This window comes from Ambystoma mexicanum, chromosome 12 (assembly GCF_040938575.1).
Source record: "Ambystoma mexicanum isolate Mex_15411 chromosome 12, UKY_AmexF1_1, whole genome shotgun sequence".
NCBI classification, from domain to species: Eukaryota; Metazoa; Chordata; class Amphibia; order Caudata; family Ambystomatidae; genus Ambystoma; species Ambystoma mexicanum.
Window position 1 is genome coordinate 737,239,303 of NC_090936.1, and position 21,072 is coordinate 737,260,374.

The window sequence follows — 21,072 nt, forward strand, 5'->3', positions numbered from 1 at the left end:
GAATTTATAAACACGTTTTTCCATGCCTTGCCCAAATATATCATGACCCAGCTCGTGAGGGATTTTCACGAGAAAAGATCTTTAGACTGGGTCATTGAACAGGCTACCCGCATCTATGAGGTGCAGAAGCCCATAGAAAATAAAAGCAACGCCCAGAAAAACCCCAAAGCCAACAGCACCCCTGCTGCTGCCAAGGTGGCAGAGGTAAAGGTCACCCCCGTTTTGGATTTGGAGATGGGGGGGCCTAAAAACCTACCTGCACCTAATAATGCTAGGCCCAGAAGGTCCTCGGGCCAGTCACAGACAGGGAGCCAGGGAGGCAGCCCCACAAATGGGGTCCCTCGCTCTCCTGACTATGTAAGTCCTCGCTACAAAGGTAACAGACCCATCCTGGGTTATGTGTGGACTCCTCCAGCCCAAGGGGGGGGATCCAGCCAAGCACCTAACCCAGGGAACTTCCCTCCAAACTTCCCACCGGAGGGCAGAAATTTACCAAACCCTGGGCAGAACTTTTTCCCCAGATATCCTCCCGACTTTCAGCCCCAAAACCATCCATCCTTCTTTCCTCAATTCCCTGAGCCCAGACCACTGAATCCGGGAGAGGGGAGGCCAAGGGTGGAGGGGTACCCAAATCTTCCCAACCCGGGGTACTACCAGAGGAGGGACAGCTACCCTTCCCGGGATCAGCCCAGGGGAGAAAACAGGGCCCCGTATCAGCCTGAGCGGGTTTCCCAGTTAGAGCGCCAGGTTCAAAACATGGCGCGGGATATGGGTCATATACTGAGGGCGCAGCAGAACCCTCAGATCAGCATGCCGGCGCAGAACGCACCCAACTCTGGACCTGGTGCTCCAGAACAATGACGGGGGCAGCACCCCGATAACTTACCGGTTCCCAGGGAGGAGGCACAAAGGGAAGGGGGGTGTAAAGCCTTGGAGGAAGCTTCCTTCCTCACTTGTAAACAGCCCCTGGAAACCCAGGAACCGGAAACAAAATCTCTTGCCCCTGAAAGTCTGCCTCCTAAGGAGCAGAGGGGGGGTAGGAGAAACAAAAGACCCAAACAGACTCAGTTTGAGGAGGAGGTACAGATCTTCCAATTTGAGGGAGAGGGATCCTCAGAGGATCCTGGGAAAAGGATCTTCTCCTTCAGAGAGGGGGGAACTCCTCCCAAAGAAAAATGGGTCCCTAGGGATGCAAATCCAGACTGGGGAGATGTGGAGACTGAGCTACCGCCGCCCACCATCTCATCCCAGAACCAACAGCAAGAAAATCCCCTGGTTCAAACCCATCCTGGTGACTGCCTCCAAAAAGGGGGGGGCGGCCCGGAACCGGAGCCAGGGGAACCCACAATGGCTCTGATCTCCAGTTGCCAACTCTTTCTTTCAGATTCCCAAGGCTCTCCACAGAATTCTGCCCAAAATTCTTCTCTCGCGATGTCCAAAACCAGAAAGTTAGCCCACCAGTTGTCCAAAAATGTACATTATCTGTGCCCCCTTGAGGAGAAGGAGGGAAGATATTATGCCCCGGTACAAGTACAGGGGCAGGGTACAATCTCGGCACTGGTGGACACTGGATCTCAAGCTACCCTTCTGTCCAGAAGGGCCTTTGATGAACTGAATGCAGGAAGGGGAGAGGATTACCAAATTCCTCTCACCTCTCTTCCGGGACAACTACAGAACTTTGACGGGAAGGAAATTCCCGTTGAGGGGACTGCAGACTTGGACATTAAAATTGGGCGACACAAGTTGAAACACCCGGTCATAGTTGTGACCCCAGAGGGCACCCCTTGTTTACTAGGGAATGACCTCCTGAGAAGGTTGTCACCCCTAATAGATTGCGTAAACAAGGTCCTCTGGACCCAGACTAGCCGACCAATAAAATTAAAACAGAGTGTCAACCATGTTAGTTTAAACGGCACATGCCACATGGTTGAACAAAAATCTGACCAAGTAGAATTTCACTTCCAGAACAACCAAATTCCAGACGTGACAGTAATAGCAGTAGGACAACAGACTGGTGATGGGGGGTCCTCTCTATTTCTGAAAATCAACCTTCCTTCCAGTCTAAAGTGGTATTCCACGCTGGAAGGAAACACTCTGAAATTCTATACTAATCCACAATCAGAAACTCCCACTCCTATAGTCCAGAAAGATGTGAAATCAGCTCAAAGCCTGGCTGATATTCAGCAAATTGGAGAGCAGTTGTTCATCCCTGTTCAGTTAAATGATGGGAAGGACTCTGTTCTCGCTCGAGTGTGTGTGAACAACGGTAAGAGCTTCATCAGCGAAGCCATGTTTCGCCAACTCCCAAAAGATCCAGCCATTCCCACCTTCAAACTGATAGACAAATGGGAAATGGACCTGGAAGCACCTAATTCCAAACATCTCCTGCCAAGCAGGTGTATGCTCAAAATCTCCATTGGCAACAAGAGCATAGTCCACAATTGTTGGGTCGTGCGAGACGTCCCTGCCGCCTTTTACTTAGGCAGTGACATTCTCAATCGCTTTGCCATTAGTTTGGACCTAATAAACTTCAAAGCTTGGTCCCGATTAGCGGATAATCCCATGGGCTTTGATGATCCAGAAAAAGCATTTAGGTCAGCTCAATTGCTACCTTATGCAGTTGAAATTCAGGTTAAAGAGGAAGTCACCATCCCAGAAAGGACCCGACAATTCTCCCTGGAAGTGAAAGTTAAAAGGGGACAAGAGTTGAAAAACCCTGATGCTTACATACATCTAAATGCTTCTCTCCAACAGCAAGGGTTGGGGGTAAACCCGACTCCATTAGTCAACATAGAACATGACCCCATTCTAATAGAGGTGGATAACAGCGACTTAAAGAGTATTACTCTAGCCGCAGGCACCATTATTGGAATGGCGGTTGATGACCGACATTTCTCCATTGATCTTGTAAATGAACTGTTAGGACCCATCCCCAAGGACTGTTTTGACAGTGACAGTGATGACAACGCAACACCAGACAGGATTTTTACCCGGCATGGGGGGAACTTCCTGGTGTACACTTCCTGCCCCTATGGTAAGGAAGATGTGACCTGTGACTTCAGGAGGGATGAGGTGATTTTCCAGGTCCATGAGGGCTGCCTTTCCCACCTGAAGCCTCCGGTCCAAATCAGCACTCTGACCAGGGACTTCTCCACCCAGCTGGAGGAGGCCGCGGAGATAGCCAAACCAGAAGTCTTTCCAGGCTTCAGGCAGATGGTGGAAGAGAGAGTCAACCTAGCTGATGCCTGTGTGACTCTGGAACAAAAGCAAAAGTTGAAACAAGTTTTCTTGGATTTCCAAGATCTCTTTGCGGTAGACTCATATGACTGTGGTCGCACCGACATCCACACCACAACGATCCCCACGGACCCTGGCATGACTCCAGTGTTTGTGAAGCAATATCGCTTGCCTCTCGCATCAATGGAGTCCCTTACTGAAATAATTAAGAACCTTGAGTCCCGGGGAATAATCCGTCCAGTCCACAGCACCTTCAATAATCCGGTGCTGGGAATATTGAAGCCAAACGGCCAGTGGAGACTCTGCGCTGACCTCAGGGAGCTCAACAAACGGGTCCACACTTCCCGATGGCCTCTTCCCTACATTGACCAAGGGCTGGCCCAGATTCAGGGGTCACAGGTATTCACTGCAATAGACCTGACCAATGGATACTGGACCGTGCCTGTCAGTAGGGAGGACCAATACAAGCTGGCTTTTACCTTTGGGGGCCAGCAGTACACATGGACCCGGACTCCCTTCGGATACCTTAACTCCGGTAATGAGTTCAATATTTTCCTACATAAGGCCATGCCCGACCTGGGTACGAGGGGTAACCTGGCTTATGTAGATGATGTCCTCATCAAAAGTTCATCTGTGGAGGAACACATAGCAGAGATCCGTTATGTTCTGACACAGTTGAGGGCCGCCGGAGCAAAACTTTCCTTTCAGAAAGCACAGTGGTGTAGAACCCGTGTTAATTTCTTGGGGCATGAGATTACTCCTCAGGGTCTCTGTCCCCAGGAAAAGAAAGTGGAAGCACTTCAGAAACTGAAAGACCCCACAACTCTGCGGGAACTAAGGAGCCTCCTTGGACTGACTAATTACAGCAGAAAGTTCATTGAGGGCTACGCAGAGATCACCAGACCCCTGATTCATCTCCTGAAGGGGGGGGGTCAAGTGGGAATGGGGTCCAGAACAAGCCGAGGCAGTAAAACAACTCAAAAGAAGCCTCTCACAAGCGCCTTGCCTAGCTTACCCTGTCAGAAACAAGGAGTTCTTCCTGGAGACAGGGTTCTCTAATACGTGCTTGACGGCAGTATTATATCAAAAGCATGACAAGGTCAATAAAGTAATCTCCTATGCGAGCAAAACTTTATCCTCTGTGGAGGAAAAATTCAACGATTGTGAGAAGGCACTCCTGGCAACGGTGTGGGCATTGAAGAATTACCGCCCGTTTATCCAGGGGGAACACATCATAGTGGAGACTCCACACCAGCCTCTGCAATATCTCCAAAGTGACAGAATCCGGGCCGGAAATGTGAGTAATTCCCGAATTACTTCCTGGATTCTGTCAATGCAAGGCTTTCCTGTGGAGGTCAGATATGGCCAAAACAAGAAGAGTCCCCTCGCGCAAGGTCTGGCGGACTTGCATGATTGTGCCAGAGAAAACTGTCTCGAGGACGAAAGTCTAAAAATAAAGGACAACATGGAGGCATACCTTAATTCCCCACACAAAGTCTTTGAAGAAGACAAGTGTGAGGGAATGCCCACTGTCTATGTGGATGGATGCTCTTACCATGTTGACAACAACGGGGAGAAAGAACTGGTGGCCGGCGTAGGGAATGCATGGGTGAATGAGTCCCCAGAACCCTCCGCTGGATACAAAATTGGTCCCCGAAGTAGTCAGGTGGCAGAATTGATGGCTGTGCATCAGGCCATCCTCACTGCTGTCCAGCATCAACTCCACGAACTGGTCATAATCACAGATTCGGATTATGTACGGAACGGGTTCGTGGAGCACCTGGTTAATTGGAAAACCAGAGGCATGTTATGTGCTAACAACAAACCCTTGAAACATGGGAAGTTGATCCAAAACATTGATGATCTGGTCACCTCGAACGAGATGACCATCTATTGGAAGAAGATCAAGGGTCATTCCAAAGTAGAGGGACCAGACAAAACTGGAAATGACTTAGCTGATCAGCTGGCCAAAACCGGGGCCATCCAAGGGGATCTAATTGAGATTGAGTCCCTGTTGGGGGAAATCCAGGTCACTGCTATCACTAGGTCCCAGACAAATGCTCACAACGACCTTTCAATTGCACAATGGAGTAAGGAGACCCCTGATGCTGATTTGATTACCGCTCAGAAGGGGGATCCAATAATTGGTAAATTTTACCAGCACCTTGAGGACCCTGAGAACTTTCCCCTGACGGATACCGATTACATTGGGAAAGAGGACCTAAGAGTGTTAATGAAATGTCCAAAAATGTTCCGAATCCAAGACGGTTTGTTGGTAAGGAAATCCAAAGCTGGCCACGATCAGTGGGTGGTTCCTACCTCATTCCGAAGCCTGATGTTAAGTCACGCCCATGATGCGGCCACCGCCGGTCATAGGGGGTTTCACACAACATTGGAAATCTTAAGAGAGGTTGCATACTGGCCACACATGGGGCAGGACCTCGACCAATACTTGAAGGGGTGTCTTGTGTGTGCACAATTTCAGCCATCATCCCTCATGCACCGGGCGCCTTTACAAAAGAGGGGAATGACACTGCCATGGTCAGATTTACAAATCGACTTTGTAGGCCCTGTGATTCGCTCGGCTAGGGGGAATAAGTACATGTTGACCGTCACATGCTTGTTTACCAAGTGGGTGGAATGTCTCCCAGCCCCAAATTGCAAGGCAGAAACTGCAGCTGCCTTGATGATTAACCACATCTTTTCCCGTTTTGGTCTACCTCAAAGGATTGAGTCAGACAGAGGTAGCCACTTCACCAGTGAAGTAATGACAAAGATGTGGGAGATACTGGGGGTCAAGAGAAAGCTGCATATTGCTTATAGGCCAGCTTCTTCTGGGGCAGTAGAGAGATATAACCGGACAATTGTGAGCATATTAAAGAAGTTTGTGGCAGATTCTGGGCCAAGTTGGGATATCCGATTACCTCTGGTCCTAATGGCCATCAGATCTACCCCTTCATCTGCAACCAAAATGTCACCATTTGAGTTGATGACTGGGCGCAAGATGGTGCTTCCGCAGCATTTGCTCTACAGGACCCAAGAGCAGACACTGATAAATGCCTCCACTTCTCATGAGTATGTAGAGAATTTAAGGAAACACCTCCAACATGCTTTTGCTTACGCTCAGCGGAATCTAGAAAGATCGACTGATAGCATGAAGACCCATTATGACCTGAAAACTTCCAGGAAGGAATATCAGGTGGGAGACCGGGTCTATCTATACAACTTCCAAAGGAACCAGGCCAAGCAGCGCAAATTTTTGCCTACATGGAAGGGACCCTTTGAGATCGTCGATAAGATCTCCCCTGTGGCCTACAAGATCTGCATCCCCAAAGGTGGTTCGGCAGGGGGGGAAGACAAGTGGGTCCACATAAACCAGTTGAAATGTTGCCATCCCAGGCACACTCTGCAACAACTGGAGGAATCCTCTGGAATCCTAGCGGGTACTGTATCAGACTAATTCAGTTCCAATCATAAAACCTACCACATCTAGTCTCTAAAATATTGTGATTTACATGAAACTGTCTCTAGTGATGCTGTTTTTTTTTTTTTTTTTTTTTTTTTTTCAAAATAAGAATGTAATATTTCGTTACGATGAAATGCATATGCTGCCCCACTATCTCAACAGTGGTGGAAAAAAAAATCGTCTATGAGTAGATATTGCCGCTCTTCCTTTATCATCCTAGGAGAGATGAAACCATGAAGGATGACCAAGAAGGACGATCCGGAGACCGGGAGCAAAGACACAACGGGCCCGGGGTACCGCCCAATCTTCCCATCAGGACCGGCGAGGAGAACTGATCGATCTGACCGGATGGAGAAGAAGATGCTGAACTGTGCCATCTACAGAAGAGGAAGAAGATTATGCGGACAGACCGGTGCATGGGTCAAAACCCTTGTGCACGCGACTCCCCATCGACTCAAATTCAAAGTGCAGTCGCGTGGGGGGGACTTGTTGGGTGTCCTGACCCACGTTTAAGCTATCCTGCTACAACATTTGGTGCTGTGGGCTTAGGAAATTCAAGATGGCGGAAAACCCACATGTGCGCCGAAATCCAGGAAAGCTGCGCAGTTTGTGCGCCCACCAAAATGGTTGCCTCACTTGCCACCCACCAGTGCGAGAATGAAAGGCCGAGTTGCCATGAGGGAAATGGGTTGCCAAAGGAAAAACAGTAGCGCCAGTTAGCTTCAAAGCGCTTTAAAACCACCATTGGACTACCCGCACAGTAGTCTGAAACCATTGGGAATGGCAATGCTGATTGCCAAATGCAACCTAGAAGTGTGGGGAATTCATTTCTTAAATCCCAAAAATGAGTGCAGTACCAGTACTCACCACTATCCAAAAGCCGGCGTTTTAAAACCACTCTGTGTGTTTTTCTGAAGGCAAGCAAAATGCCTATTTCAAACCTTGCAACATGTGCAAAATATTCACTGAACACCAGCAGACATTTGGCAGAATGGAGTTTTGTGTGCCTACAAAATCTGGGAAATGAAGAGCCCAAAAACAATGCTTATAACAAAAATGCTATGGAGTCAGCAGCTTAAGCCTAACTGCAACTGGATTTAAAACCACCAAAATCGAAAATGTTAAATTAAATGAGTGACCTATGTTTGGTGTCACATGCCTTTGTAACTGTTGAAATGTCATAGTTTTGCACTTAGAATCAGCATTCTAGCTGCATGTGTAAAATTACAAGTTATTTTAAAAGCAACAAAAAGTTAGCTGAAGGTCTGGCTTAAGGAACTTGATTTTGCCTAGCAACTACCCATCAGGAGTGAAACTTGAGTCACCACTGTGTTCCCAGGCCAACCTTCCTTTTGCTGCCCAGGCTAAGGATATGCCATCTATCTGATAATTGAATTATCTGTGCTCTGCAAGAGAGTGAACAAAGCCCTCTTCACTCAGGCAAAGGTTTTTATTACCGCAGTCGTAAATTGTAGCTTCCTCTTGGCAGGAGCTGGGAGGAGCACTGCCGGTGAGAAGCAAGCTGGCTTGGCAGAAACTGGAAAGACTGGTTTCTGTACCATGTGACCTGAAAAGACACACCCCTGCAGCAAGGATATGGTTTTATAAAAAGATGAATAACTCATAGAGCGGACATGTGAAAATTTTATAAATGATACCATAATTCTTGTGATTTTTCTGCCCACAGTTTAAGACGTGGTAGGAACCGGTGGTATGTTCGGGGAGGTTTTAGCGGAAAAGTGGATATTACTCTAAATGTGTGCATGTTAAAAATCTGAAACTTCATCAGTTAATGTCCCTACCCCCTGCACACATGTATGTAAAGTTGGGTCCATGTCGGAAATTGGAAAAGCAGTTAAAAAGTCAATTATGTACACTCTTTGAATGCAAGCTCCGAGAATGAGCAGATTTGGACATAGACATGGCTAAATTCAGCCACACCATGTATATGTAATTTTAAACAAATGTGTACCTGTGCAAATATGTTTTTAGGTCAGATATAGATTGTGTGTAAAGTTGACAGGGGTGGGTTCTCTGTATCATAAACAGACCTCATCATGATGACACTTCATTTCATTCCCCCAATCAAGGGGACGAATGAAAGCTGACCAATGACGATTGAGAGGGGCAAGTCTAGTGATGCAACACACACACCCATTCTCAAGAAACAGATAAAAGCAGAGAGTCAGGACACATAGAGAGATTCATTTTTCATCTGCCGCTGAAAGCTCTGCCGGAAAAATCCATACTTACCTCCATCAAACTCCAGAAAGCCAAACTAGAGACTTCAATCTATCCAGAGCAGAGAGACCCCAAAGAACCGGTGCCTAGCAGAGACCAGACCCCTGTGAGCAGTTCCAGAGGCCAGGCGCTGTGAGCAGAACCCGGAAAGACCTGACCAGACTGAAGTCCGTGACCAAGTCGCTTTCCTGTTCAAAATCTCTTGTGAGTACTTAGCAAAACTCAGAACACATCTCTTAGTTTAAATTCATCTAATTCAATCTATTTAACCTAAGTAGAACTGCCTCCTAGCTGTCACCTGTCATTCTAGCTGCAAAAATTTGTCACTTGTCATTTTGAAAAAGTGTGCGTTTAAAATTTACAAAACCAAAAACGACCTTTACTAAATTACTCATATCTCCGCAACCGTTTGGGCTAGAGACTTGCAATAACTTTCATTTGGAAGCTGAGATCCCAGGCTTTTCTAGGACCCCAAAACGGTAGAGATAGTCCTTGCGGTTCCTTTGTAATAGCGCTCGGCGCATCCGCGAATTTTACCGCGATTTGCAATTTCTTCACATGTAAAAACTGCTGCTGTTTGCTTTCCATTGGCCAGAAATTCGTTTAACCTGCTAACTATCCCTGCATCATTGCTAGTGTGAGCCTGGACTAATATTAACTAGATACCACTCACCCTGAACCTCTATAAGGGAATTAAAAGCAAATTTAGCATATTTCTCATTCATTGCCAGCACATATCCAAGCATTGCCTGTGTTTTCAAAACTCCTATCTGTTTTCTGTAAGCTTGCTGGGATTGAACTGAATTACAGTTGATTGCATTTCTGAGGACTGTGTGTTTTCCTTCCATTTCCTTGCATTGCATAAAGAGGGGGGGAGGGAATAGCCCGAGAAAAGTGATTACATTGTCTGGTTGAATCATATTGCGTATTTTCTGTACTGCATTCATTGAATATTGCATCCACCTGAGCTACATAAAGCATCCTCTACCACATTATACTTTTGTTCCTATTTACCAGTGTGCTACCTTATCCATTTCAGGTCAACTCATTAGTCATTATAAAGAAGTGTGCTAGTGCCAGATTCTCCGTTGTTAATATTTACCATATCAGATTAAGTGTGATATTCAATTATTAATTTATTATAAAGTGTGATATATATATTTTAATTTATCAAATAAACCTTTTAAACTTGCAAAACAGAACTACTTCTTGGCTCAGTGGGGTCAGGGGGATTCCAAGAGAGGGGTGTTATACAAGGGTAGTCATCCAGAACGCATGAACTGGACCTAAAGATATATCAATAAGGGTTTTCATTCAGTATTATAGACTAGGCGTTGACTTAGCTGTAGTGTTGAATTGAATCCTCTTACAGTAACTGTTCACTATGTATTTTATCATTCTGCACTAAGTATTTTTGTGGGGCCGCATTACTGTAACCCTGAATCATGCCTTCATACATGTACTTCACAGCGCCTCAATGCCCGAGGGCTGCAGTGCACTTTATACATATAAATAAATAAATAAAAAATAAAATAAATAAGATGCCCCCAAACAACTCTGAGCTTCTAATGGCAGGGGTATACCATGTATCCTGCATATTTCCCAGATGAATTAACTAATCAAGCTGACCATGAGGACCATGACACTACCCCTGTGGCACATCTACTGAGAACCCTTCCTAAAATACAGAGCTCAGCTTCTACAGCTAGGCACCATCTTATGACCAGTGTCTTGTCTTTGATGTCTGGAAACATGAAGCAATCCAAGGAATTTTCCTAGTAAGAATCACACACAGTTTGAACAAGATGAATACCACTGGCAGGGTGTCTGCCAAAGTGTTAAAATAAATGCAAACCTGTGTTTGATGATTTGGGCTGCTACTCCAGTACTAATTCCTCTTAAAATGTCCCAGGAACTTGTTATTATATGAAAAAAGAGACCTGTGCATGAGTAAGAGAATCTTGCTGAAGAACATGCAACAATCCCCCATGCATCCCTGATGGTGATGCTCTGCTGGCACATTGCGTTGTGGACTTCCTACCTCCTTGATCCCTTGTCTTGGCTGGACCATATGAGACTAAGTCTCAATTGGTGCCCCTTGCACTCATCAACATCCCTGGTCAAGGATGTGAAATGGCTTAGGGAATAGAGGACCTGCAAGTATGGATACATCCTGCAGCTGATAGAGCAGAAATTGGTGTTATAAAATCTAATTAGCCTGAGTAGGGAGCACTGAACTCCCCTGAAATGCAAATGTGTCCTTGCTAACAGGTGTCACATGACAATGGAGCCTCCCATCTTTGGGAGTACCTCCATGCCTGTTGTTTAATGTTGGGAGCTGTCCCTAACTTTGCCACTACAAAATGCCTTCTTCACAGACCAGCATCTTTGAATAGTATTCCAATCCTTCTCAGCTGCTTTGAAGTTGTCAAGACTACTCTACCAACTCCATGCCTGCAGAGATATTGAGGCAACCTGTCTGTGATTAAACCCACTGCCACCAAAGAGTCAGGGGCCAGTAGGCCAAGACCACTAACATTAATTTTCTTAATGAGGTGAGCAATTAACAGATTAAAGCAACTGATAGAACCCAGATGCAAAATATTAACCACAAATTCAGACACCTTGGATATGACAGCATAGGGTTCTGAACTGTAAGGTACCATCCATATTGCTGTGCTTTATCTGGCCCAAACTCCACTTCGTGTAGCCAAATGTTGACTTTGGGACCCTGTTCTTCAAGTGTATTGAAGCATTATGCTCATAACTTTCTGTTAAGGATTCCAATCAGACAAACACCCAGGTCTCGCTTAGCATGTAGTGCGCAATGAAATTTAATATTCAAATCAAATATATATATATATCGGGCAGCAATCACCTCACAGTGACACTACAATTCAGAAATAAGCAAAGCAATTGAATTCACTTATATTGAGGCGAAATAGAAAACACAGGAAAAAGAACAGTTTTGGTTTGTGGACAGATAGCGTTTAGGTTAATATTCCCCCTGCATATTTTTTTTTAGATACAAATGAGCAATCCTAAACAGATGTAAGTAATCAGCAGGTATTCAGGAATGAAACACAATGTCAAGAGTTTAAATGCAATGTTTGCTCCCTAAACAAGAGAGACAACTGTTTTTGAAAGATGACACTTTTAAACTGACAGGTCAAAATTGCTTTGTAAAATAATGCAAAAGGGTGCAAAATGCTTAAATAGAGGGAAATTCTCAGGAAAGCAACACTAAACAGGTCCTAACATACATGAGCTATAATATAAACAACAGTACACTCTTTAGATCAGGATGAGATTGAAGAAGCACTTTGAAATGGGAAAAAGACACATGTAAGCTTTTGAAAACTGCAAATTTGCGTCAAAGTTTTACTATGTGATATTCGATAAATAAACTGTTACGCAATGCAGCTAGTTGTGGAGGTAGCTAAGGGTTGTAGGTATCAGTGAGAGTTGAAATATTGTTTCTATCTATAACATTGAAGAAGTTATAGAGGTTTTAGTAAGAGGTGTTTTTGAATAATAGGCACAGAGAAAAGCAGACATTTGGTTTTAAAAATGACAGATAGATTTTATTGTACTATATTAATGACTATGAAAAAGAGGAGGCCACACATGAATCTTCACAGTTACGTGGCCAGTGCAACTATTCATGTGGTGGATACTCAATTTCTTCTGGGATTTACCTTAGTTACTCAAAATCACTAAGGAGTTATGGTTTTGTAACACAGGTGAGAAAAAACAGCTAAAAATGGTTCTAACAATATGAGGGTTTTGAATTTAAAGATGGGATGGGTTGAGATTGGGATAAAACAATGCAAATATCCTATGGGTCACTATTCTTCCAACGAATACTACCTTTGTAATTAAACTGGACCGTCAGCTCTGGTCGTTGGATCTGGTCAGGTCTACCGGCAGCAGGGCACCTCTGGAGGGATTGGATGGGCCCTTCTGGTCACCGGACATGGTAGATGACAGGATACAAGCTTCAGCAGGCAAGCCTTAATGGTAGCAAGCCAAGCTGAATCAGAATTAAATCCCCTCAAGTTTGGGAGGTTTAAAATTGGGTCTAACTAGCCAGATTTCAGCAATGCTAAAGTCTGGAGTCTGCCAAGATATCCAGATCTTCAACAAAGTCTGGAGTCAGCTTCAAGATGAAGAGTTCTGGAACAAGGTGCTGCACGGGATCTGGATGTGTTCTGGAAGCAGTGTGTGTCTATGTGTAGTGTAACTCCTATATTTATCCATCACAAAGTTTATGGCATGGGGAGAACTTCAAAACACACCCCCACGGCTGTGAGTGGCTGCAGGCCCGTGCTTTGTTTTGGTTGGCAGTCAGAACAGAGCTGTCATCTTTACAATGGGATTTAGGAACTCCCACATTGATCTTTACCAAAACCTAACTCTTGCACAAATGTTCATTTCTAAAATGATGTACCCTAATGAAATCGGACACATACATTTCATATTTAATTGTCTATATTCACATCCAATCCCCATCTTTGTGAGAGCTGTCTTTATCATTCTACAGATTTTTATCAGTTTTAACCATAACAGTTTGGATTAATCATTTCTAATTCAGTACATCTCTGGGCACTTATCAGTGGATCATGTACATATAATCTTAGGTTTACAACATTAATCGTTCTGCTACAATGAGAATTTTTTCATAACTTTGGTTCCCTAAATGGTACGGGTTTCATCATGTCTTCAAATCAAGAGCCTGAAATTAGGTTAATGGCTACCAATTTTCAGATTTATACCTCTTTAGGTTGCTCAGTTAAAGAGTTTCAACTTTAATCACAAATAAGGATTTAAAATGTCACAGCAGTTTTTTTCTTTTTTTTCTTTGTGCCTCCCCTTCACAGGCAACAGCTGTCACAGTCCTTTCGATCTAGGAGGTGTGTCCCCTTCCTGGAGAGGGAAGCTCCTGCCCCTCCCAGCAGAGGTCAATGCTCAGCCTGTCCTTTGTTCTTGGCTCAGCCAGAGACGAATGTCTAATGCGGCCTCATTATGCAGGAACCATTAGGCTTCCTGTTTTCAAGGGAGTGTCAAGCTGAGATGTCAACTTTCCCAGGCCAGGCGCTGCCCAATCAGAATTAAGCAGTTACTTCCACTGGGTTACTGTAAAATTCACAATAAAGTATTTTCTTCAACACATATAAAATTAAGCACAGTTTAGAAGGGATTTGAACATTAAAATAATTAAGCCCTTTACAAACATGCTTTAAATAGGTGCATTTTGCAATATCTTCCAGAAAAATATACACCTTTAAACTGGATTTGATGCCTAATTTCCTTAAGCAGCTGTCAGGCAGTGGGGTCTGGATTCCTCTGACTTCCTGGAAAATCTATGATTTCAGCACACTTTTCCTTTCAATAATTGACTGGGAAAATGACTGAATGTATAAGGGCATTTTCGGATTTTAGCCATTCTGTGGCTTTGCTTCAGGTGACAGGTGACATTTGACAGCAGTGATTCCTGTTTTTACACCAATTTTGCCTTTGTGTGGCAGGGTCTGCAGCTCTTTTGTGGTTTATGAACTATGCACAGTTTTGCAGATTTGGCGCACATGTGCCTCAATTTTTGGCACTTTTCTTTCCCCATTGGCAAAGGGGTGTAGTAGGGTGCATTGGCATGGGTAAACACATTCCACATTTTATTCAAATGGATAATGGGTTAAGTGTAACTTTTTATCTGTAAATATTGCACTCTGCTCCTGCTAAACATGTTCACTGCAATGACATGTGACCGTTACACATCTTGACAATGCCTAGTAAGGGGTGAGCTAAGTTTTCTTGTATAAGATACATAACCCATCCCCTTTTCTAGAGCCGGAAGAATATAACACCATGTGCCATTTAAACATATCTAAGGGACATTACTTTTGTGTTTGTTAATGCTGTGCAACTATTTTGTCACTAACCCCACTCAACAGCCCCCCTGCTATGGGTTGAGTGATTTCCTCCTTTGTGGTTTGTGTAGTCATCTCTCTCTCATGGCATTGCTGCATATGATTGTGAGACTGTTCTCTCCCCTCCATGTGTATGGATGGCTCATTCCACCACCACAATGTCCTTTTCTCCCCACACGTACCACGCCCTTGTTGCTCTCCGGAGCGGACTTCTTTGTTATCAAGGATGTTATCTGAGCAGGCTCCAGAATCCTGATTTTTTATTCTGAAAATAAGGTTCTTGGTGAAATCATATTAAAATGCCACATGGGGGATAGAGTGAATGAGACCTTGAAAATGTTTGACCAAACCTTGAAAATGTCTTGGGGAAAATGCATTCATCTACTAAACTATGGCTCCATCATTTTTAAGTTCTTGCAACTGTACTATAATAAAAATGTAAGTCGATCACAGTATGAAGGAACACACTTGTCATGTCAAAGGGTAGTGCTACAAAAGGGAAGGAGGGATCTTTCTGATATCTGCAAAATGGAAAGCCTAATAAAACGAATTCATACATCCTGGGTCGCAGGTAAGTATAATCAAACTTAGCAGTAGAATGAAGCGCAGTAAATAGGCCCCAAAAGCCTGCTCCTGCTTTAAACGTGTGCAAGCATTTTGTTTGCGGAAAAGGCCACTGCAGTCAGTTCATTAGTACAGAGCTTGCGAACCCCGGCAAAGCGTTCAGAGAAGCACACAGAGGTTGTTATGTTTCAAGGTCAACTGATCAGAGCGTACAGGATCTGCCAGTGAAAGAGGAATATATGACCATTTTATAATTCAAAATGATTTACCAAATGTGATTTTCCAGTGATGCCGGCAAGACCCACAGCAATTTCAAATCTCCTGCAGGCCATTTCCCATTGGAAGAGGGTTAGAAAGTTCCTAATATGCAACAATTATTTAATAGTATAACCGTGGGTCAAGGCTCAGATGGTGTTGTGGTTGGTAGCCATTCCCATGAGAGTCAGGAAGAGGTGATGAGGGCAGAATAATAAAGTTCTGCTTGTCGTCGCAAATGTTTCAATCATATAATTTTGTGTTGTGGGAATTGGGGGTGGATTGTGACATCACATTGTTGAAATTGAGGGCGGTGTGGGAAGGTCCATGGACCCAATGATCAATTGCAACATATGGCATTCTATATGGGTCCAAAGTGCGAGGATCAATAATTTCTGTGTGGGCAGATTTTTGTTCTATGTCACATGATTTCTATAAAAGATTTTGTTTTGAGGGTGGTTCTCTGAGAGCGCATTTTCATGCAGGTCTGTCCCGCTTTCTGCTTGAATTTGCTGTCCCAGCTATGTCTGGGGCCCTGAATAAAATTGTGTGCACTCCTTTTTGACTACTTTTGTCATTTTTGGTGGGTTCTACGAGGTGTCCTCCAGCAGTACAATACACATAGATGGTGATGACATAATTTACAAGCATCCTGCCTTAGGTACTAAACCATGGGACTACTTCATGCTATATACTTATCAAAAATTGATTACATTACTAATGTATTATTGCTAGGCCACAGTGCTTTGAACAAACACAGTACAAAAGCAACAGTAAGTGGACCAATATACTTTCAAGGTTTACTATAGTAAATGACAAAATAGTTTACTATAGTATTGCAAGGCATACAGTTATTTAGTTAAAAAGACAGTGGCAGATGCATTTTATTTTATCAGTCCTGTGAGATGGACTTTCTGTGGCTTAATGCTCTGTACAAGCTATAAAACATGCTATAGCCTCATCGTAACAGTCATGTAATACACATACACAAGGCTCGCTGCCCAGAACCTTGGGCTGTGCAGCGACTGTACTTCAGACACTATATTATCACAATATGAAATGAATACCCCTCTATTTCTAAGAGTCATGCTTGCAACATATCCAACAATGTTATTTGTTGTGGGTAAGGCACTCTGACCACTGGGTTTCTAACCTCTCTGCTCGTCCAAATACATTCATGGGATTGCCTTAAAACAGGATGTTTTGATTATTTTCTGAAAGGTCAGAAATTGGTGACGTCACAAAACTCTGGACGCTGTAGGTTCTACTATTTAATTGCACTGATCTTACAACCCGCCCCCCTACCATTAGCCTGTTTGAAGCGTGGGGTATGGAAAATAAGAGATTTCTTAAATCTTAAGTCACAGGAACGTGTAAACTTGGACATCCAATTCTTAGTATGGCTCAGGCTTCTTCCATAAAACACTCTGTGAGCTAATGTGAGGAGCTTAAAATCATTACCACCCTTAGCAGAGACCAAGTGAGGCAAGAGAAATGTGTTGACGATGAGGGGTATCAGTCATTCTGCGGACTGCAGTATTTTGTAGTTGCTGCAGTGATGTGATCATTTATTTTGGAGTACCTAAATACAATGCGTTTCAAGTGTCCATTTTAGTGCTGATATGTCTCTAGCAATGATGGCACACTGTGATTCTACCAGCAAGGGTCGGAGCCAGTGCAGTAGCATCAAAAGGCAATTAGTTGAGCTAATCACGCAATAGATTTGAGGAATCGTAAAAAGATTAGACTCAAAGAAGATGCCCATGGTTTTAACTGTTTGCTGTATTGCTGTAAGGGGAAAGATATCCATGAGTGACTAATGTGATGAGCACTGAAATAAGTTGAGGCAATCTGTTTAGAAGATTCAAGTAAAAGCTCTGTCTTTTCTGGGATTAACCCCAAAAATATTTCAGACATGCATCATTCTATTTTTATCAAAAATGAACTGGATTCTCGTTATATTGGTCTGTAAATCTTTTCCAAGCCCAAATAGTATGTGTGTGTCACCTGCAAGGGTTTGGAAGGTAGTGCCCCAGTCTATGAGGGTCCTGTGTAGAGGCTTGAGATTAATGACAAATGGCAGAGTAGATAAACATGATCATTGTGGGTCACCAAAATCAACAGATAAGTGCCAATTGCTACTTTAAAAGTCTATTGGTAACAAAGGAGGCTAGTCACTTAGCCGATTTATTCCAAGCTATCAAAAGCTTACGACAGGTCCAGCAACATTAGAAGACCCGAATCACTCTTGTCAATGATTTTTAGTAATGAATTTCTGATATCTATGAACACCAGCTCAGTACTTCGAGGTGGTCTAAAACCAGATTGATAATCTCCTAAGAAGTTCTATTTTACTGCAAATTAACTCAGCTGAGTAGTGGCCACTTTTTCCAAACAAGCAGAAATTGCACGTTGGTCATAGAATGATAGCTTGAACATGCTGATGGGCCTAAATTCTGTTTCGTCATTGGTAGTGTGTCCCAATCCTATTTCAATGCAGGAGTAACTGTGGCTTTTTCAAAAGATGCATGTGTTAATTATGTGATTGCCAGGATCAGAATATCTGCAGTGTTTTATGATCATCGATGAGAAGGGGCCCCTGGACAACAAGTGGGTTTGAGACTAGTCAGGATAGATGTAATATAATGACACAAAACTTTGACAAAATCAAATCTAACGTCTGTTGAGCGAGACTGGTCATTTGCAGCGTGTACATTCTTTGTGGTTCTGATGCTCCTAATATTGGGGGAGTCATCAAGTTTAATAAGAGAAATGTTGAAAACATTGGCACATTTTAGTTATTTATTTCCCTAAAATTAGCTTGTCAGATACATAGTTAGGGTGGTAGATAAACAACCCTTAATTACCAGGTTTAACTCACTGCCCCTTCCTTGGATTATATTTGATGTATAGATAATGAAAACACTCTGGTAGGGAAGCTGTGAAATTCGGGCCAGAGTCGTCCTTTGGCCATGTCTCACTGATGGCCTTGATATCTAAATCATGGTCTAAAATAAATTCCCTGACATAAGTAGCATGGCCAAAAAGGGAACACACATTTAATAAGGCCTATTTAATGGGGTCCAAGTGGCATCAAGTGTATCACAAACCGTAGAAGCAAATTGGAGCAGACGGTTTTTGCAAGGTCTATAGTATCGGCTGTTAAGGTACCAGTGTTACCAGTGTTCCTGTCATCTTGGTTAAGGTACCAGATTTAGGTAAGATAAGGAAAAGGCAAAGATAAGTAGAGAGAGGTAGATTTTTATATTTAGTAGTAGGCATGGCGCAGGAGATAAGCAGTAGGACGGTTGTGTGCTAAAGAAAGCAGTTCAGCGTTTTTGAAGCCAATAAGTGAAATATTGGATATGTCATGATATTGAACCAGGAAAGTCATTGACAGATGCTGCTATAGAGGGCTAAATACTTATTGAGTATTGTGTTGTGGTGTTGGCTTTATGTTTCCTTTTTATGATGCAGGGGTATTTCGGCTTCCATAGCAGGACTTTTGAGATTATAACTTACCTTGACAGCTGGTTTGCCAACAAAGCCAATAAACCTAATAGATGGGTTCACAGACCGGCAAACCCGGCAGAACAGGCAGAACAAGCTTTGCACCAGTGCTTCTCATTGATGTGGCTATGGTAAGCCTGAAGGACGTGCAAGGAGGACATAATCACGGGCGGACAGCAACTGCTGAACCCAGCGAATGCTGTGAAATAAAGTGCCTAAATTCAGGGATGATGATGTTATGGAGTGCAGTGAAGCAAGCAGTGCTCCTGAGGATCAGAAGAAGGTCCCTGAGATAATAACAAACCTAATAACAGCCCAAAACGAATATTTAAAACATTAAAAACATAAAATCACACTAAGAAGAGTGTAAAAAAATCAAATGCAGTAAACCTCTAAACGATGTAGGTCTTGCTAACTGCTACGATGATCCAAGGAGTTTGCCACCTGTCCCCATGGGGAAGCCACTTCCTTTAGGACTATGGAGGTGAGCCTGCTATGCTTATCACCTCATTTGGGTCAGTGCAAGTAGGATCACTCTGAAGGTGACTCCCCCTTAGAGGACAGGAAACCGAGAGAGTGGGACTTAAATCACAATATCTCCCCTAGACACTGACAACTTTTTGGGGTATATAGGAGTAAAGGAAAATGACAACGCTATGACCGCTTTAATGGTTATCACGGCTCCTAACCTCAAATTTATTCAATCCTCTTCCTGGAATACAGCAGGATGGTGGAAATACCAGCCTCCTGGAGACATGTCAGAACAAAAACCAAACAGAAAGAAGTACCATGCATGCTTACAGTTCAATAGCGCTGCAGCACACATTGGGCTTGGGGATGCTGGGAGAAAAGGATAACGCTAGATGTTGGGGTTGCGCCCAGAGATCCGCAATAGGCAAGTGTCATAAGGCCTGGCAGGTCGAGGCCAAGGTGCAGCCTGATGGAGCTGCCCACAATCCCTACACTGAAAGAGTGGAAATGGAGAGAAGAGGCCGGCCTTCATGGAGTTGAGTGGGCATCTTGCATAAGCGGCTCCACTTCAGGAGGAGACTCGAGCGGACTACACAGTCCTCGCAGGGAGCACCACCGATCCCAAACAGGTATGCAGTGCCTCAAGAGGAATGGGGGGTATGGCTAAAGGGATGAAAGAGACAACGAAGCCCTGAGTTAGAGAAAGAGCCAGGAAACCCCAGAGTAAAGAGAGAGAGAGAGAGAGAGAGAGAGAGAGATGCCCCAGAGATGCGAGAATACAGAGAAGCCCCCAAGTGGGCAGAAGGAGCGAGAAAAGCCCAGTAGAGGGAAAAATACAGAGAAGCCCCAAAGGGGGATTGAGAGTGATAAAAGCTCTGAAGTGGGGAGAGACACGAGACACCCCAGAGTGGGGCTAGAGAGTGAGACAACCCTTAAAGTTGGTAAACTACCAAAAAAACCTCAGAGTGGAGAGAAAGACAGAGCAGAGACCCAGAGAGAGAAATAAGTCATAAACCTCTGAGTGGGGAGTGAAATGGAGAGGAGCCTCAGAGTGGGGACAAAGAGACTGATTTGGGGGAGAGAGAGAGAGACAGAAAGACCTGTCTGAAGCCCTGGAATGACACTGCAGCACTACAAGAACCATATGCTTGGGAATGTTCACATAGGCAGTGGGCTGTAGTAAAGAGACAAAAGGGAGCGGGTAAGAAGCTTGCAGCTGCCCTTTTTTCACCAGTGGCCCAAAGTCTGTTTTGGTTAGTTTATTTGTTCTTAAAATATAGGGAATAAACTAGGTTAGAATAGGATCTGGGACCAAGGACTGCATTTCTGTTTAGCTGCTTGGCTGTTTTTTGGAGGTGTCCAGGGGTTGCAGCTGTGACCCCTGGTGACTCCCTTGAAAAC